Here is a 17,297-nt window from a genome sequence, read left to right as displayed (position 1 = left end):
GCATTCCTTAACCTCTTTAAGCCCGCACAACTACACTACTGAGATGGCTTTGATGTTTTGGCAACAACACCTAGAGATATATTTGGTAGTCCGAAATACCAAACAAATTGATTCAGGATCCCTCTTTTATGAACCGATCAATGTAACAATTTCCAAAGTCAATTAATTCCAATAATTGCCCCGCGCAGCATTATCAATATATCCTGTTGAGATGGCAACAGCACCGAAGAACTTCCCCGAAGCGTAAAAAGGCATACTAAATCAGTACTAATCTCCAATATATGGGGACTTTCCCGATCTTTCACCAATTTTAGCATCAGTTCCATTGAATATTGACCTGACAATTCCCCAGTATATACTGGCGTCCCATTACACGAACGGTAAGAGGTACCGATCGGGTTTAGGAATCCAGCATATGCTGCTTTGTACACAGACCTGTTCGAAGAGAGATTTATCCAACCCATTAAGTATAGGATATATCAGCCGTTAAAACAACATTATCTCTCCGCGATACGGGAATGACGACGTTTATGACCTCTGGGGTGAAGAGCTGTGGTAATTTCCGTAACGAAAGTGAAGTTGGTAGTACATATCAATAAATAGTGAGATTTGTGACAATGTCATCCTTTTTCGCCGCAACTGCAGTAGTTTTTGTAACAAATACATATCAAGAAATAGTAAGATTTTCTAAAATTTTAACTGAGATTTTTTCAGAGACCGCTTGTGCCGGTTCATAATAATTAAAAGCTTTATAATCTAAGGTATTTTTTTGTAAAATAAAAGAAGAAGTTTAACTTCAAATACCAACATTTTTTTTAACACCCAAAATTACTTGCTGATTTATCTTGCACTCCCATTGAATTGTTTTCGTGTAAGTATAAATCATTAGTACTATTTCTCTAGTAAATCCTGCTATTTTGTTAGTGTTTAGGTATTCCTGTAAGCCTGTAGTCGGTTAAAACTTTTTGTATAAAAGATGCCGTGGCATCATATTTCACCAGAGACTCTAGTAAAGTAATACGCAACAGACACTACTGAGTCATAGGTGAATTTCTTTGGATGTGTTAAAGTCTTTATTTAGCAAAACCGCAGTATAAAAAGTATAACAATGCTTTCTTTTCTTAAAATAATATACGAATTTTTCAATTGCCTAAAGAAACAGGTTAAAATAGAAATAAAGTGTTTGACCTTTTTTGTGAGGTGATTTTTTTCTATTCTTTTCCTTATGCTATTGTTTTACAAGTTTCGAAATTATATTCCTTTTTACTTAACTTGTGGTTGTTGTGTTTTCTTCCCTCTTTATCGTGGTTAACTTTGTGTTTGAGAAAAGTATTTTATTTGTCTTATTTAAGTTCTTATACCGAATGCATGCAGACGTATTGAATTGTATTAAAAATTTAATGTCAAATTTACGATTTCACGTTTACAAAGAATATATTTGGTGAGTTTTATTCAGTACATACGTTATAGTTTTTGCTGTTGTATCTTTAAACTCGAGATTAAATATACCCTTGGCCTTTTCATGGAGCAATTTAAAATGAGGTTGAACTAGAGAACCACAGAAAATACTACGGGTAGTCAGTTGCCCAATGGACTTTGTCCTGGTTGGTCAGTTGGTTAAGGTTTCTTCGAGATCCACGTAGTGGCTGTGGTTTAAATACAAATACGCGAAAAGAATATTGATTAAAAGATTAATACAAGGTGAAATATAATTTTTCGGGAAAAGTTTCTGTAACCGCTCCTAAAAACTGGGGTCATGGCTTAGCATTAATAAAATTTTGGATTTAAGATGATAATGCAATGCTGGTATTCATTGATGTGCTGTGTACCATTGGATTTTTAGTTGTATTTGTGGAGATGTCGGAATAACAGATGCACTGACGGTAGAAATGGCGGAGGAGTTGGTTGAGACGTTGACGGAACTGTTTATACATTAATATTAGACTTTTTTATACATTAATATTAGACTTTGGAGTAATAAATATGCTTAACTTATCGCAGTAGGTCCTTGTACCCAAAAAAATCTGGCTAATTACATATATATCTGTGTTTTCGAACAACCAATTACGTCTTTTAGTGCTGTTGCCGCAACAACAGAGCTATCTCAGTAATTAGAGGTTCAGGAATGAACGTGGGTGAGTCTTTAGATGACGAGAATGTGTATTGGGACAGAGCATCCTTTATAGCATCAATAAGGTGTTTTCATCAGATGTTGGATCTAACCAGTAATCGAATTTTCCTTTTTCAGCGAATAGATATAACCATTCTATACTTCTAAGAAATAAGAGTATTTTCATTGATGCCTCATTGAGGCAACATTCAATTTTTAAATTTCCTAGCCGTCAGTGTAAACTAATAGAACGTTATTCTAAAGTACACTATTTGTATCCAAATTTATCAGAATTTCACAAAGGTAGTGATCTTATTAGCCTATGATTGGGTCTATCTACTTCTTGTTGGATGGTTGTCATTTCAAGGAAATGTTGACAACAGTTGAAAAAATATTATTCAAAAATATATTAAAACAAAACCTGAATATCTAAAATAAGTGTTATTATCACTAATACACACCTTTTCTCACTCCGCATTATTACTCTTAATTGTGTTTTTTTCACAAGATAGAGGGTATATATAAGTTTGTCATTCCGTGAGTAACACCAAGAAATATTAATTTTATACCCAACAAAGTAGATATATTCTGGGTCTTTGTGAAATTCTGAATCGATTTTGCTATGTCGTCTGTCTGTCTTAAACACGGTCACGGTGAAACTGAGCAATAGAAATCAGCCAAACTTACTAAAAATACTTACTGTTGTCAGAAAAATCGGTTTTCTACGTTAAAAGTTAAAAGTAAAAAGTTCAAGCTACATCGACGTAACCGGTAGACCGAAGTACGACCATCAATAAGCCGTAGACATTGTTTTTACTCATAGGGACACACTGTCGTAGTTCTGATATGAACAGAGTAAACTCTGAACATATCTGGACAAGGAAGGAAAATTCAACGGTGTCAAATGTATATGATACCTTTCATCCATCATCATTCCACCCAGCATACATTTCATTCATACGACACATTCATAAGAGAAAAACATACGACACATTCATTAGGTAGACGGGTGGGGAAATCCCGCCGAACCTCACATTCATCCCGTACCATAAACAATTAATACCAACTCATTTCCAACGCTTAGTCTCACAGTCACTCAACTGTGGGGTATCTGTTGTTTTCGACAGCAGCACCGAACTTATCCCGAAATATTGACCATTAACCGCCACATACTCTCCCCGCGAATTTGGGTTTAAACCACAGCCACCACGTGAATCCCGAAGGAACCTCAACCAACTGACCAGCTAGGATATAGTCCTGCGGGCAACTGGCCAACCGTAGTACCAGATTATGCGGCAATCTATGCATGGACTAAGCCAAGCAGTAGACTGTAACCAATTTTTCAGTTCCCGTCAGACTGGAAGTATTGGCCACCTCTTTATACCCCGGGATTGCAATAACACCGGGGAGGTCTCGCCAGGGTAACATGCCCCCGGGGGTCATTCATATTGGTTTCTAGTTTTCGCCGTCTGGAAGTATACTTCTGGGGGATAGTAAGAAAAGTACAAAAACCAAAAAATATAAATACTCCATTTTTTTACGGTAAACGCAAATAAAAAAATAATGCAGAAATTCTGCTAAGTTCAGTGATGTTCTGTGCTTTGTCTTCTCATGTACAGTATAATTATTCATTGTAAAACTTAAATTAGTTATTGAATTTAATTTTCATAGAAAAATAGTGTAATAAATGTATTATGAATCTTAGGTAGTAACAAGTTAGAGTGCTGAATCGAATCTTAAATACCCTCCACCAGCTACTTTTATATTAATACTTTTCTAATTGTTCAAATATTTGTAGAAATAAGATTTCTCAAGTCTTAAATAGAAAAAATTTCAAGATTTAAATCTATTAGAATTCGAAGATTTATTAAACATTACAAACGCCATTTTCTTTATATTTTTATAGCGCTTAGCGATATTTAGTAATTTGCATGTATGCATGTGTGTGAAAGATTTAAGGATTTTCAAAATACATATCCATAAGTAATTTTGTTCTACACAAATTGATAATGCAACTAGTTAAATACGGTTAAATCGTTTTTAGGTGCTGGACCCAATTTAAGAGATATGACCAATTATAGACGGATCGTAAAAAATTCTTTAAGCTAAATTTCTGTACATAAAAGCTATATTTCTGTCAAATTTTGTATTTATACCATAATTTAGTAACAAGTAATGTGTGTTTAAGTGATTTTTCTGAGGGGAACTTTGTATAGGACCGACTGCACCCATGTTATGAACCGATCGTGAAAAATTTTGAATCAATAGCTTTATTTCGTAATGAGTAATGTGCGTTTAAGAAAAGGACTTTGTATGGGAGCTATGTCCAGTTATGTATGTATATAAAAACAAAATTTCAAAATTCTGTATGTATATCATTATTTGGTAATATATTTAATGAATCTAAGTAATTTTCTTGAGTGGACCTAGTATGACCAAATATGGTAATTTATGTATATAAGACCAATTTTGTTCCTAAATGTAGGGATATCAATATTTGTCAATGAGTTAATACTTGATCCCTGCTCATTTTCAATACCAAACTGCTTAGAATTAATAATGAATATTTTCGGTGAATTTGGCTGACTTCCTTTGCTTGGTTTAAACGTGAGCGTGATTTAGGTAAACAGACAGACGGACATAGCTGTAACCAATTTTTCAGTCCCGGTCACTCTGGAGGTATTAGCCACCTCTTTATACGCGGGATTGCAATAACACCAAGGCGGAGGTCTCGCCGAGGTAACATGCCACCGTGGGGAAGGCTACATCGACGTTTTTTCGTAAAACTTAAGTAGTTTTCTCAGAACTACAAAAGTTAATTCGATGAATTTTTCCGAATTTTTTTCCGCCAGAAATCAAGTATGGTAAAATTCGATAACTTTCTTAACTTTTATACATTTATCTAAAAATTATATAGTTAAATGGGTTTTAATAAAAAGTAGCTTGCTGGTAGAGGGTATTTAAGATTCGGCACAGCTGGATATAGCACTCTAACATGTTTTCTAATACTATTCCGTAGAATTTTATACAATTGATGTTGTATTGTACAATTGCGGTTGATAACACCGTCCAACACCATTTTTCACACACGAACCAAACCATATACATACGAGAACACATAATGTATATAGTATAACTGCGTACTCAGTTTTTCATCTTCTGATCGTTTGTCCTTTTTAAAGGACTTTAAAATTTGAGGTACATACAATTTTCAAAAATTTTTATAAAATATTTTTAGCCACCCTGTTATAACAATATGGGTATCAAACTAAAGAGGACAATTGTAGTATTTTTATCTCGTATTTTGTTTTATTTTTTAAGAATAAAAATATGTAAAAATATCCTTATAAAAGTTTATTCTTTATTATCCTTGAAATTTTATACAAAATTGTTCAACAAAAAATAATCATAATAAAGACATTCGAATGGAGTACAAAAGTCTGAAATTTGGTCTTCATAGCTCCATTTGTTTAATTTGTATAATATTTTTTAAATATCTCAATAAATTAATTAATAAAATTTTCCCCTCTGAAAACTTCAAAGTCTTTTTTTCGTTAAAATATTATATAGAAAAATTAGAAATTTGATATTGTGGAACCGAGTTTCTTCATCTCTATGATAAAAAGTTAAAAAAGTGGAAACTTCGAAGAATATAAAAGGATAAAAATCGATTAAGGATATCTTGCATTTTTTACCCTTTCATGTTATAACTACCTTCTGGGAAAGTATATTTTCCTTTTTATTTTAACATAATTATTCCGAACTCTATAGTTATTATAAATTCTATATATCTTTTAAAAATACCTTTGACCTCCCAATAATGTTATCCAAGTAGTTTATTATATAGTTTTCATTAAAAAATACAACAGGGCGAAGGTATATCCTGTGCAATTAGTAAACCACGATATACATAAATATTTAAACAAGTTAGGAAAGTATAGCCGGATGGGGCCGAGCATATCATACCGTACACCAGTTGTGAATTTCTTTCAAATGTGATATATTTTAGCAAATAAAATATTTATGTTGAATTTTGTTTCAATTGCGACATATTAAAAAAACTAATTTTCTGAAAGTGGGCTAGAGTCAAATAGAGATTAAAGGCCTGCACAAGACAACAATAATGCGACAATTTGTTAAACAAATATCGTGTGCGCCATCATAAGCACACGCAATTTTTTTTAACAAATTGTCGCATTATTGTTGTCTTGTGCAGGCCTTTAATATGTATATTTTAAAATTAAGAGGAAAGATTTATGTCTACATATATAAACGTTTTTTATGTAGCTTTTCATCATGATATTAATCTTTATATTAATTATATTATAATTTATATTTATAATAATATTGCGCTTATCATATTATCCTGAAGTAAATTTTAGAATTCGGAACATGCATGTTTTCATCACTAAGGCATATTATCTCAACCACCGGTTATCTTTAATTCGTAGGTATTTTGTCTGAAAACTGTCAATATACCGTTAGTATAAAAAATTACCAGACATTGAGATAATGGGGTAGGTAATTGGTATAAATAATAAATTAAATTAAACAAAATATTCTCAACAAAATTTTTTTTAATTTGAATACATCTTAACTTTTAATTTTTTTTACAAAGAACGAATAAAGATAGAGACATGAAATTTGGGAGTCTGTAACTCCATATTTTTAAATATAACATATATTTTTTTCTAAAAAAAACTGACCATAGAAAATAAGGATATTAAAGGATTAAACTTTTAAAGGACATTTTTTTATTTTCTTATTCTAACATTAGACCAAACCAAATTTAAGCTAAATATAATTATACTTACTCTTCCTTTCAAACTTTAAAGTCCTTTTAAAGGAAAAAACGATCAGAAAATAAAAAACCAAAAATGTAGTTTAACTATGTATGTAGTTTCCAACGTATATGGTCTTGCTCATGTGTGCAACAATTTTTCTCAATTTGTTGTACTTTATAATTGTACAAAAAACTATTAAAATATTTGTAAATGAATTGAAAAAAAAAAATGTTGAAAAAAACACAACAAAAAGTCCATTTAATAGAATACGCTTTTTAATAAAATCTATTGTTTATCAGAAAGAAATATGTATTTGTTAGTGCCGAGTTTTAAATACATTCCACCTATAAATGTTTAAGTATATTAAAACAAATTTATGCGTATAAGTTATATTTAATTATTTTAATGGCAGCATTAAGTATACGTAAATCATTCATAATGTGGTAATATGAAAAAGTTTGATAGTTTTTTTCAAAAAGTTGAAGGCATAAGATTTTAATACGAACTTAAGTATATAAATTCTAATAAGATTATAAATACATTATGTGCCAAATTTCACCATATTACTCTGAATATTGGGGACTGAACCTTGCACTCATCGAGAGCCAACCAGTGGACATATACATTGTCTATAAGCTAATAACATATTCTCTAATAATAAAACCGTTTATAAAATTTATATATACACTTAATTCATTTCAAAATTAAATACAATTTTAATTCATTACATGCTATAAAATCTATAATTCATACTGGCAATTTATAACTCATCTTTAAAACAATCCAATACCACTCTGCCAGCATCTGCAGATTATAGAGTGAGAAAGAGAAAGATAAACAGAAAAATGGAAATGGAAGCACCCAGCAGTTCGGTAGAACAGTTTCGAAAAACCTATTTAAACTAACATTTAGGGTTAATCCTAGTCACCGAATGTGCAGATGACTAGCTTGTTTAACATGTGTTTGTCCTACTAGGAAGTCAATCGTCACATCATAGATTACGAAGAGACAGAAAAGAAGTTTAAGTTTGTTTTTTGTCCACACTTTCGCTAAGAAAAGGAAAACAATGGTGACGATTATCTTCTTTACAAAAAGTACATCCGTGACGAAAGGCAAATTAAAGCTAACCACGTGGTTAGACGTTTGTGGATGCATTGACTCTTTGTCGAACTGCTGGGCATAGTATTATTTGATTTAAACAACACGTACTTGTAACTCATTAAAATTTCCATGGTGACATTAATCATAAATTCAATTGTTTGGAGACAGTAAAAATGCCACTAAAGAGAAAAATAAGCATATCTAGACTCACACACACACTTTTAATCAGAATAATAATAATTTATGCAGAAAAACATGTAGTAAACAAAAACAACATTGCCATACAAAAATATATCAGCAGTTTAAAAAAATGTCAAAGTGTCCCTTTGTTAGTATTTTCTTAAATGTCTATATTATTTTGTAATACAGAAAAAAGTTATCATCGCTTTATATAGTGAAATGTGATTGAATGTTTGTAATGCTTAATCAGAAGTAAAATAAAAACACCACGAACTGCTAGCATACATTCCCACATATCCATATATACAACGACAAATATTCATCATAAATACAATTGCGAATTCATGTCACTTGTTGAATCTCAACAAGTTAGATTGTTATATTCGACAGTGCCGAATCTTAAATACCCACCACAAAGATCATTTTCTTTTACATTTTTGTAGCGCCTTAGGATATCCTTATATATCCTATAGGGCACAACGCGCATACCTTAAAGGATGATTGGCTGAGACATCCTTCAGCGTTCTACTAAACTACCAAACCCGAATGGTTCTTTTCACAAAATCAGTCAAACGCAGACAAATATCTTGCCATAATTTTAGGCTTTAAGCTCACTAAGAAACGTAATGGTAAATGAAGAAGATATTTTGAGCTCATGTTTTATGGAGAGCGCTAAATACCAAGACTATTCTCTCTATTTTAAACAAGGTTCAAAGATTAGAATGTCTAGCAATAACTGTCTGTATGTACACCACCCCTCAGTCTAGTCTAAATATAACTGCCCTTGAAATATACATCAAATGCATTTTTGTAAATCCGAACGGACTGAAACATGATCGCATTGGTCATGGCACTATTCTACAAATTATAAGGCAGAAAAGAGACTATTTTCTATCTACACTGAATTTCAAAAGGTCATTCAAATATGCAGATAGTTTATAGACAGAAAGGGGTACGGGAACAGTTTTCTCCGAAAAACTATACCTTCAACTACATCTTCAATTATCTGTCCTTCAGACAGATATATATGCCATCAACACAGCCGCAAGAAGAATCTGGGATCTGAATTTCGGAAATATGGCATATATACTTGGACAGCCTTGCATTAATCAAATCTCTTAACACCAGTGTTATTAAGACGAAATATCTTCTCAATTGCAATTCATCAGTGGCATAACTAACACAGCATCACGTTAAGTTGATATGATATGTCTGGTGGTCCAATGTCGCCACTTAAAAAAATCCAGACTTTTCTGGCCACTCTGACAATGAATAGGACTTTCTTAGTAACCCCTCGATTAGCCTGCTCACTGACATAATTACTAGGAACTGTATGATTGGACGTATGTCGGAACGTATGGCCTATAACTAATGTAAAAGCTGTTTAAAGGAAGAAATGGTATGTGACTGTCCAACCTAAATAATTCTTTCTCGGTAGAACTTTTTTCCAAGACCTGGAATGTCTCAAGGTTGTGACATAAGTAAACAACGATTTTATTGGAAATATCGGCTGGTTTTCACGAAGACCGCAAGAGCTAGGTAGTCAACGAAAGTAGGAAGGGAACCATTCTCTCGACACAGGGGAATGTCAATTCTACGGATATCAGAATGGGCCACTTTATGATAAAATTGTGTGAAGATATAAAACGGAAGTTATTAACAATAAATCCATTTTCTGGGAATGTGTTATTTGTATGCGAGGTGTATGAAATTTTCAACCTATTCCGTTAATTTTCAACAGCAATCATAATTTCTTGGATAAACAAATGTATGATGATTTTCATGGAATTATATTGTATAGTTTTTGTGGAAATTACCTTAGAATATGTTAAAAATGTTTATAGATTTTTTTTTAAATTTTGATTCATAACTTTTCCTGATGTGACCCCATTTTGCTCATTTTTAAGTACCAACTTAGGAAAATGAAAAAAAGTTTTGTAAATTTCTATTACTTCGTTTTATCGTAACAGAAAGGCGGATATATAGCAAAATGGAATCAGAATTTAATAAGGACCCAGAATATTTATACTTTGTTGGATCTCAGTTAATATTTCTTGGTGTTACACACGGAATGGCAAAGTTATATATATGTACATATAAACATATAAATCATCATCAGCTTCGTCATCATCATCATCATTTTTACTACAGAAACAATGTAATATGAATTGAATAAATGAATTCGTAGATGATTGCAAGTATAAATAATATTTTTAAAAAGATATTTAAGGAATGAATAAACAAGTAAAACAATTCTGTTAAGAACACACAATACTTGCAATGATTACAGTTGGTATAAATATTTTCATTATTATTAACGTTGAAAAGGGAACGCATACCAAAAACATGAAAAATGTAATATATTATTATTATTACTTTCTTTGATTTTTCAGATCAATATTTAGATTTATTTATTCCGATTGGCATCATAGTAAAACAAAAACGTTTCAAAAATCTATGACTTAGAGCAATTTCATATTTCGCCATCTTAAATTTAAACATTTTAACTTCACCTATAAGATGTTTAATGATTTCTCTATCTTATAAGTTTTTAAACTCATAAAAATTATTACTTAATATATAATATTAAATTTAATTCTTTATTGTAATAAAGTTAAATATCTTATATACCTTTTAAAGTAAATGGAAATATCCTAGTAGGATAATAATAATTTTAAACTAAATTTATGAGTCCTAGATGGGTGGACAAAAATATCTACATAGTCATACAAATATACATACTTATATTTGTATGTAAATATTCTGTTAAAATTTATGAAGTTTCTGCTAAAATACAGTACAGTACAAAAATGTGTGACTCAATGAGGTTCGAATGAAATATTTTTACTATTTTTAGTAAAATTTACTATTTATTTCCTCATAAAATGTACTGAATTATAAAATACCTTACCAAAAAAAGATAAATAAATATAGAATATTTATTTACTTTTGTGCATTACTGTATCTTTCCACAACATTTACAATGTAGTATTTTATATGCTATAAATATAATCCCCATGTATTTATATTAACTATGATAAAGTTTTTGTAACCTCCATCACCATCAGTGGTAGGGTATTTATAAATTAGTCATTCCATTCGTAACACTGATAAGCTATGTCCGTCAGTCCATCCGTCTGCATAAAACACGCTCACGATAAAACTATTGAAAGAATTATGATTGACATTACTAATCGAAAACATGTTAGAGTGCTACCCTCTACCAGCAAATTATTTTTTATTAAAATCCAATGAGTGAGCGTGATTGAGGCAGGCAGATGGACAGACAGGCGGTAATAGCAAAATCAAATCAGAATTGCACAAAGAGCCAGAATATATACATACGGAATGAATATCGAAAGATTAACGTGAACAACTGCCCTGACGGCCTTATCTCACGGTTTTATTTTTCATCCACTGAGTAGACTTGAGACGGTCTACCATGCGCCCCTGAATTCCTCAATGAAGAGCTCAGGTAGCAATTTTTGTACATGGATGTCCGATCCCTGTACAAGCACATTGTTGAAGTACTCGAGCTATCTAATCTCTTGCCATAGCAGCCCCGTTGCGGAATGACAGGCCGGGTAAAAAGGAATCACTGGTCTAAAGCCAATAGAAGGGGGTGACGAGGTGAAATCAATCTTCCGACAATGTGGAAGTGACCATTCTTAATGATGTCATGAAAAAAATGCATTATTAAAAATGCAATCTCCATCATCTAATGACTCACTACTACTGAGATGGCTCTGTTGTTTTGGCAACAGCACCTATAGACATATTTGGTAGTCCGAAATACCCAACAAAATGGATCAGGATCCCTTTTTATGAACCGATCAATGTAACAAAGGAAGTAGGAATTTCCAAAGTCAATTAATTCCAATAATTGCCCCGACAAATAGTCGCGCAGCATTATCAATATAAGGTGTGTTTCAAAATTATAAGAACAAATATATTTTTCGAATTTCTCTTCAAGTATTGAATGGATATACAAAAAATGTGTACAAATAATACATTTTTGCATTTACTATTTATACATATACAAAAAAAGTATTTTGAAATTATTGTTGTTGCATTTCTGTAAGTTTTCCGTTATTTTAATGTTGCATAATTATAAAACCAAATCAATAAAAACCAATTATGCAACTTAGTAGGCCAAAAAACTTGGATATAATTGGTCCTAAAATAAAGAAAAAATTGCGTCTTTGATGTACCATGTAGATTTTTTTCATTCTGACCCTGCAAAAGGTAAAATTTCGGCCATAAAAGACCGACTTTTGAAATTTAGGCAAATTGCTCAGAAATTGGATAGAATTGAGAAAGTTGTTATTTTTTTTATTTATCGTGATAATTAAGCACAAGCCAAGTGATCAGCATGTCAGAAAACTCTTTCCCAGCGAGAAATACCCCATAATATACGCAAAAAGAACAATTCAATTTTGAGTTAAAAAATTTAAAAGCTCAGATTGGCGTTTCAGTGCCTAAAATAACAGTGTGAAGGACAATTTCAGAAATAAATAATTCAAAATAATTAAAAATGATGCAAGTTCCGCGGTTTCTACCACATCATGTTACTCCAAAGCTCCAGTTCGCGAAAGAAAACATGCAAGCAAATTACATCCAAGTATGACTTTATCTATTATTTTTGTAAATGGGAAAATAACTATAAATTTTACATCAGTTTATATTTTCGAAGGAAAAAAGTGGAATCCAGATAAAAAATAAGGATATTGAAGAGATATGAGCAAGGATTCAGTACACTTTCCCAAGAGAAATTTTGGCGATGGGTTGCTGATGATTAGTGCAGCTTTTTGATTCGACGTCTGACTCCAATTCCAATTTCATTCATGTAAAATTAACAGCACGTCCTACGCCAGAAATCTATAAATTAATTTTGTGCTTTTCATGACACAAAGTCCAACAAAAACTAAATTTTCAGCAAGAAAATGCTTTATACCCAACATAAGATTTTTCAAAAACTGGTTTAACACCAAAAATACACCTGCTTTAGAGTGGTCAACAGTGCTAACTAGATGTAAAGTCCACGGAAAGTCTTTAGGGGATACAATCCAATCGAGTTTACTTAGGAAATCAACGTACGAAAGCCTTAATTTACGAAAAAATGGAATTTCACAGGAATCATCAAATATTGATCAAAATATAATAAAAACTTTAGGAGAAAGTGTGAATTCTGGAATATTTAATCTTCTAAAATATAAGGGAGTCCGAATTACTAAATAAGTTTTTAAAATTGTTTTTAATTTTTAAAAAATAATGAAGTGTTTTTATAATTTTGAAACACAGACAAACTTGTTATTTGAAAAATATTAGAAATTACGAAAGAAATGGAGATAAATTGCACATCGATGAAAAGCACGTTCAAAGATGATCATGTTTCCAAAATAATTTATAAAATTTATTAAATATTTTAAAGAAAAATATTATAATAAAAAGTGTTCTTATAATTCTGAAACACACCTTATTCTGTTGAGATGGCAACAGCACCGAAGAACTTTCTCGAAGCGTAAAAAGGCATACTAAATCTGTACTAATCTCCAATATATGGGGACTTTCCCGATCTTTCACCAATTTTAGCAACAGTTCCATTCCCATGATCATAAAAATCGATCTACGGGATGACAGGCAACCATTGAATACTGACCTGACAATTCCCCAGTATATACTGGCGTCCCACTGCACGAACGGTAAGAGGTACCGATCGGGTTTAGGAATCCAGCATATGCTGCTTTGTACACAGACCTGTTTGAAGAGAGATTTATCCAACCCATTAGGTATAGGATATATCAGTGCTTAAACCAACATTCTCTTCCCGCAATTTTGGGTATTAAATCACAGCCACTACGTGGATCCCGAAGGATTTTCAACCAACTGACCAGCCAGAACATAGTCCTGCGGGCAACTGGCCATCCGTAGTGCCAGATTATATGGTGCTCTGATTAGACCTCATGCCAAATCATTCCGAGGCGAAGCCAAGGATACATTTAACATCACCAGTTTAAAGTCCCGGCAGACTAGAGGTATTGATAGCACCTCTTTACCCGGGGATTGCAATACACCATGATGGAGATTTCATCATGGAAACATGCCCCCGGGAGGTATATACATATGGAATAACAAACTTAGATATAAGTACCCTCTATCACTACTGATTGTGGTGGCGGGTAAAAAAAGTAGCATACATGTGAAAGGTATTTAAGATTCGTCATAGCCGATTAAAATACTCTTGTAACTTGCTTCGTTTTAAGCTGGTAAAAACTTATCTTTGTGTCTTTTTTAAGAAAATAGCTATTGTATTATTAATATAAGTTTTTATTTAAATAATTTTTTCAAGTGGAAAGACAAAGTTCAAAATAAAGTCAATATAAAACTTGCAAAATCGTTTATAAGATATTGAAGTAGACTTGGTGATAAGGGTATCTGTTGTATAAGCTTTGGGAAGGTCGAGTACAATTTAATTTAAATTTAATTTTTTTAAATTTCATTTAATTTAATTTATGTTTGGAGACTTAAGATATTTTTTTTTCTTCTTCTGTAAAATTTTCTGAAAAGAACTTGACACCTTTTCATACTAAATTACGATATTCCTCTTTGACTCTTTGAATCGAGAGCGACACAGACAGTCAGATGGACACAAATGTATAGATTATCTTTTAATCTTATAAGGACCCGAAATTTTAGTGTTAAACAATTTTAATTTTTTGAAAATATTAATATTATTATATTAATATTATTATTTCATTGTTTTAAATTCTTTAAGAATTTGTACAATATTTAAAATACACATATATGTAATTTTCATTTAAATTAAATATCTTTAATGTTTAATAAATGTGAAATATTTATTAGTTGTTTACTTCATGAAAAGTCTTTTAATTGTTAACAATTTGTTATAAACTACTAATTAAAGTCAAATTGTTAAATGAACATAAATAAATAAGTACATTTTTGTATTCTATATAAATTTAATTATAAATTAAATTTAAATAATTGAAGCTTATTATTAGTGTTTGTATGTGAGTGTGTAAGCGTTTATTAAAATCCTCTCAGCATGTTTATAATTTAATTAAAGTTGAATACATGTAATTATTCAAATATTTAAACATATATACGTACTTATACGTGCATGTGAAGGTACAGTGGACATGACCATTTGACCCAGTTGATCATATAAACTTTTCGACAAAACATCAAAGAAAATATATTTGGTAGTTAATTAATTTATTTATCTCCTTCCGAAACTATAAACTTTTGATGTCATTTCACTCCTCGGATAATTCTTGGATTGATATGACTTGGGCTCGAACCATAGAACGACCTTATCTGATACTATGACTAGCCTGTTACCGCAGGACTAAGTCCTGGCTGGTAAGTAGGTTGAGTTGCCTTCGGGATCCACGTAGTGGCTGTGTTATAAACAGAAATTTGAAAGAATAATAAATTGCGGTTAAAAGACTGATGCATGGTAAAGTATATATTTCGGGATAAGTTCGGCGCTGTTGCCGATGACAACATATACAGAGGAGTGATTATGGGACTAAGCATTGGAAATTAATTTCTATTTATGAGTGTATTGGATGAATAAGAATTGAGCTGGGTTGAAAGTTGATGGATGCTTGAATCATCCATAGCACTTAATTTTTCTTCCTTGTCTAGGTATGTTCAGAGAAAACTATGCTCATACCAGATTTACCACAGAGTGTTCTCTGGGAGTAACAACAAAGTCTTCAACTTTTTTAATGGATTCGTAGTTCGTTTTACCGGTGACGTCTCTAGGTGCTGTTGCCGACTCAACAGAGAACATTCCATTTGCGTGTTAAATTCATCGATCTAATTGATTTTAATAAAATTTTAACAAATTGTTAAATTGAATTAATGATTATTTCTTTATTAGTAAAACATATTTTTACAAATTTCTTAATTGATATCATAATATTGTTGATATATGCAAAACTTGCATTAATATAATTAAGTTTATAATTAAAAGGCCTTTTCAGTTTCTGTGTGTTTAGTAGCAATTTTAATAATATGAGGTGAGATTTACAAATAAATTGTTCTTACAAAGATTTGATCAACTGGGTATAAATAAAAATCCACTAACAAAAATCTATATACATTCATATGTACATATGTATAAAATATTTTGTGGTTAATGGGGTTCTTTTGTGCAGAATATTTGTTGAGAATTCACTGAATATAAATTAAAATTTCTCAAATATTTATAATACATTTCTAAAAGGCTCAAAATTGTTGAAATAATTTTATTTATTATCCTAATTTATATATTACATGTAAACCTCATTGTAAGTTTGGTTATTAATCATGTTATGTGTGTCAAAATCATAGGGCTTAATCGATTCCTAAAAAATCTATTTTAATTAAAACATTAGGTTATAGTAAATCTTACTTTAAATTTAAAGTAAATTATAAAACAATATAACTATACATATCGGCAGAAGACATGAAAAATAGGATGTTTAGCCTATAGACTATAGTCTAGTATATAGTCTATTCTATAGTCTAATCTATAGTCTAGGCTATAGTGTATTCTATATAGTGTAGTTTATAGTCTATTCTATAGTCTAATCTATAATCTAGCCTATAGTTTAGTCTATAGACTAGACTATAGACTAGACTATAGTCTATAGTCTAGTCTATAGTATAGTCTATAGTCTAGTCTATAGTCTAGTCTATAGTCTAGTCTATAGTCTAGTCTATAGTCTAGTCTATAGTCTAGTCTATAGTCTAGTCTATAGTCTAGTCTATAGTCAAGATTTTTATTTTTATTTTACAAACTCATTGAAATTTTGTATTTATTTAGAAAATTACAATACTTTTGCTATTTAATAAATTTGGCGTTTTCTAAATTTAATAGTTTCTAGCGGTAGTGGAATAATATTTTCAACACTTATTTATGTCGATATTTGGACGTTCATTCTGCATTGAACTTTATATATTTTTACGAAAAATTAAATTTAAATAACTATATGATTGGCAAATTACAATGCGTTTTCAACCAAAAAATAAAAAAAAAACGTTTTTTTTGTTTTACAGTGAAAAATGTGAAAAGTATTTTTTCTTATGGGTATTAGAGTATACAGGAATCT

This window comes from Lucilia cuprina, chromosome 6, assembly GCF_022045245.1.
Source record: "Lucilia cuprina isolate Lc7/37 chromosome 6, ASM2204524v1, whole genome shotgun sequence".
Taxonomy (NCBI): Eukaryota; Metazoa; Arthropoda; class Insecta; order Diptera; family Calliphoridae; genus Lucilia; species Lucilia cuprina.
Note: the sequence above shows the minus strand (reverse complement) of the source record.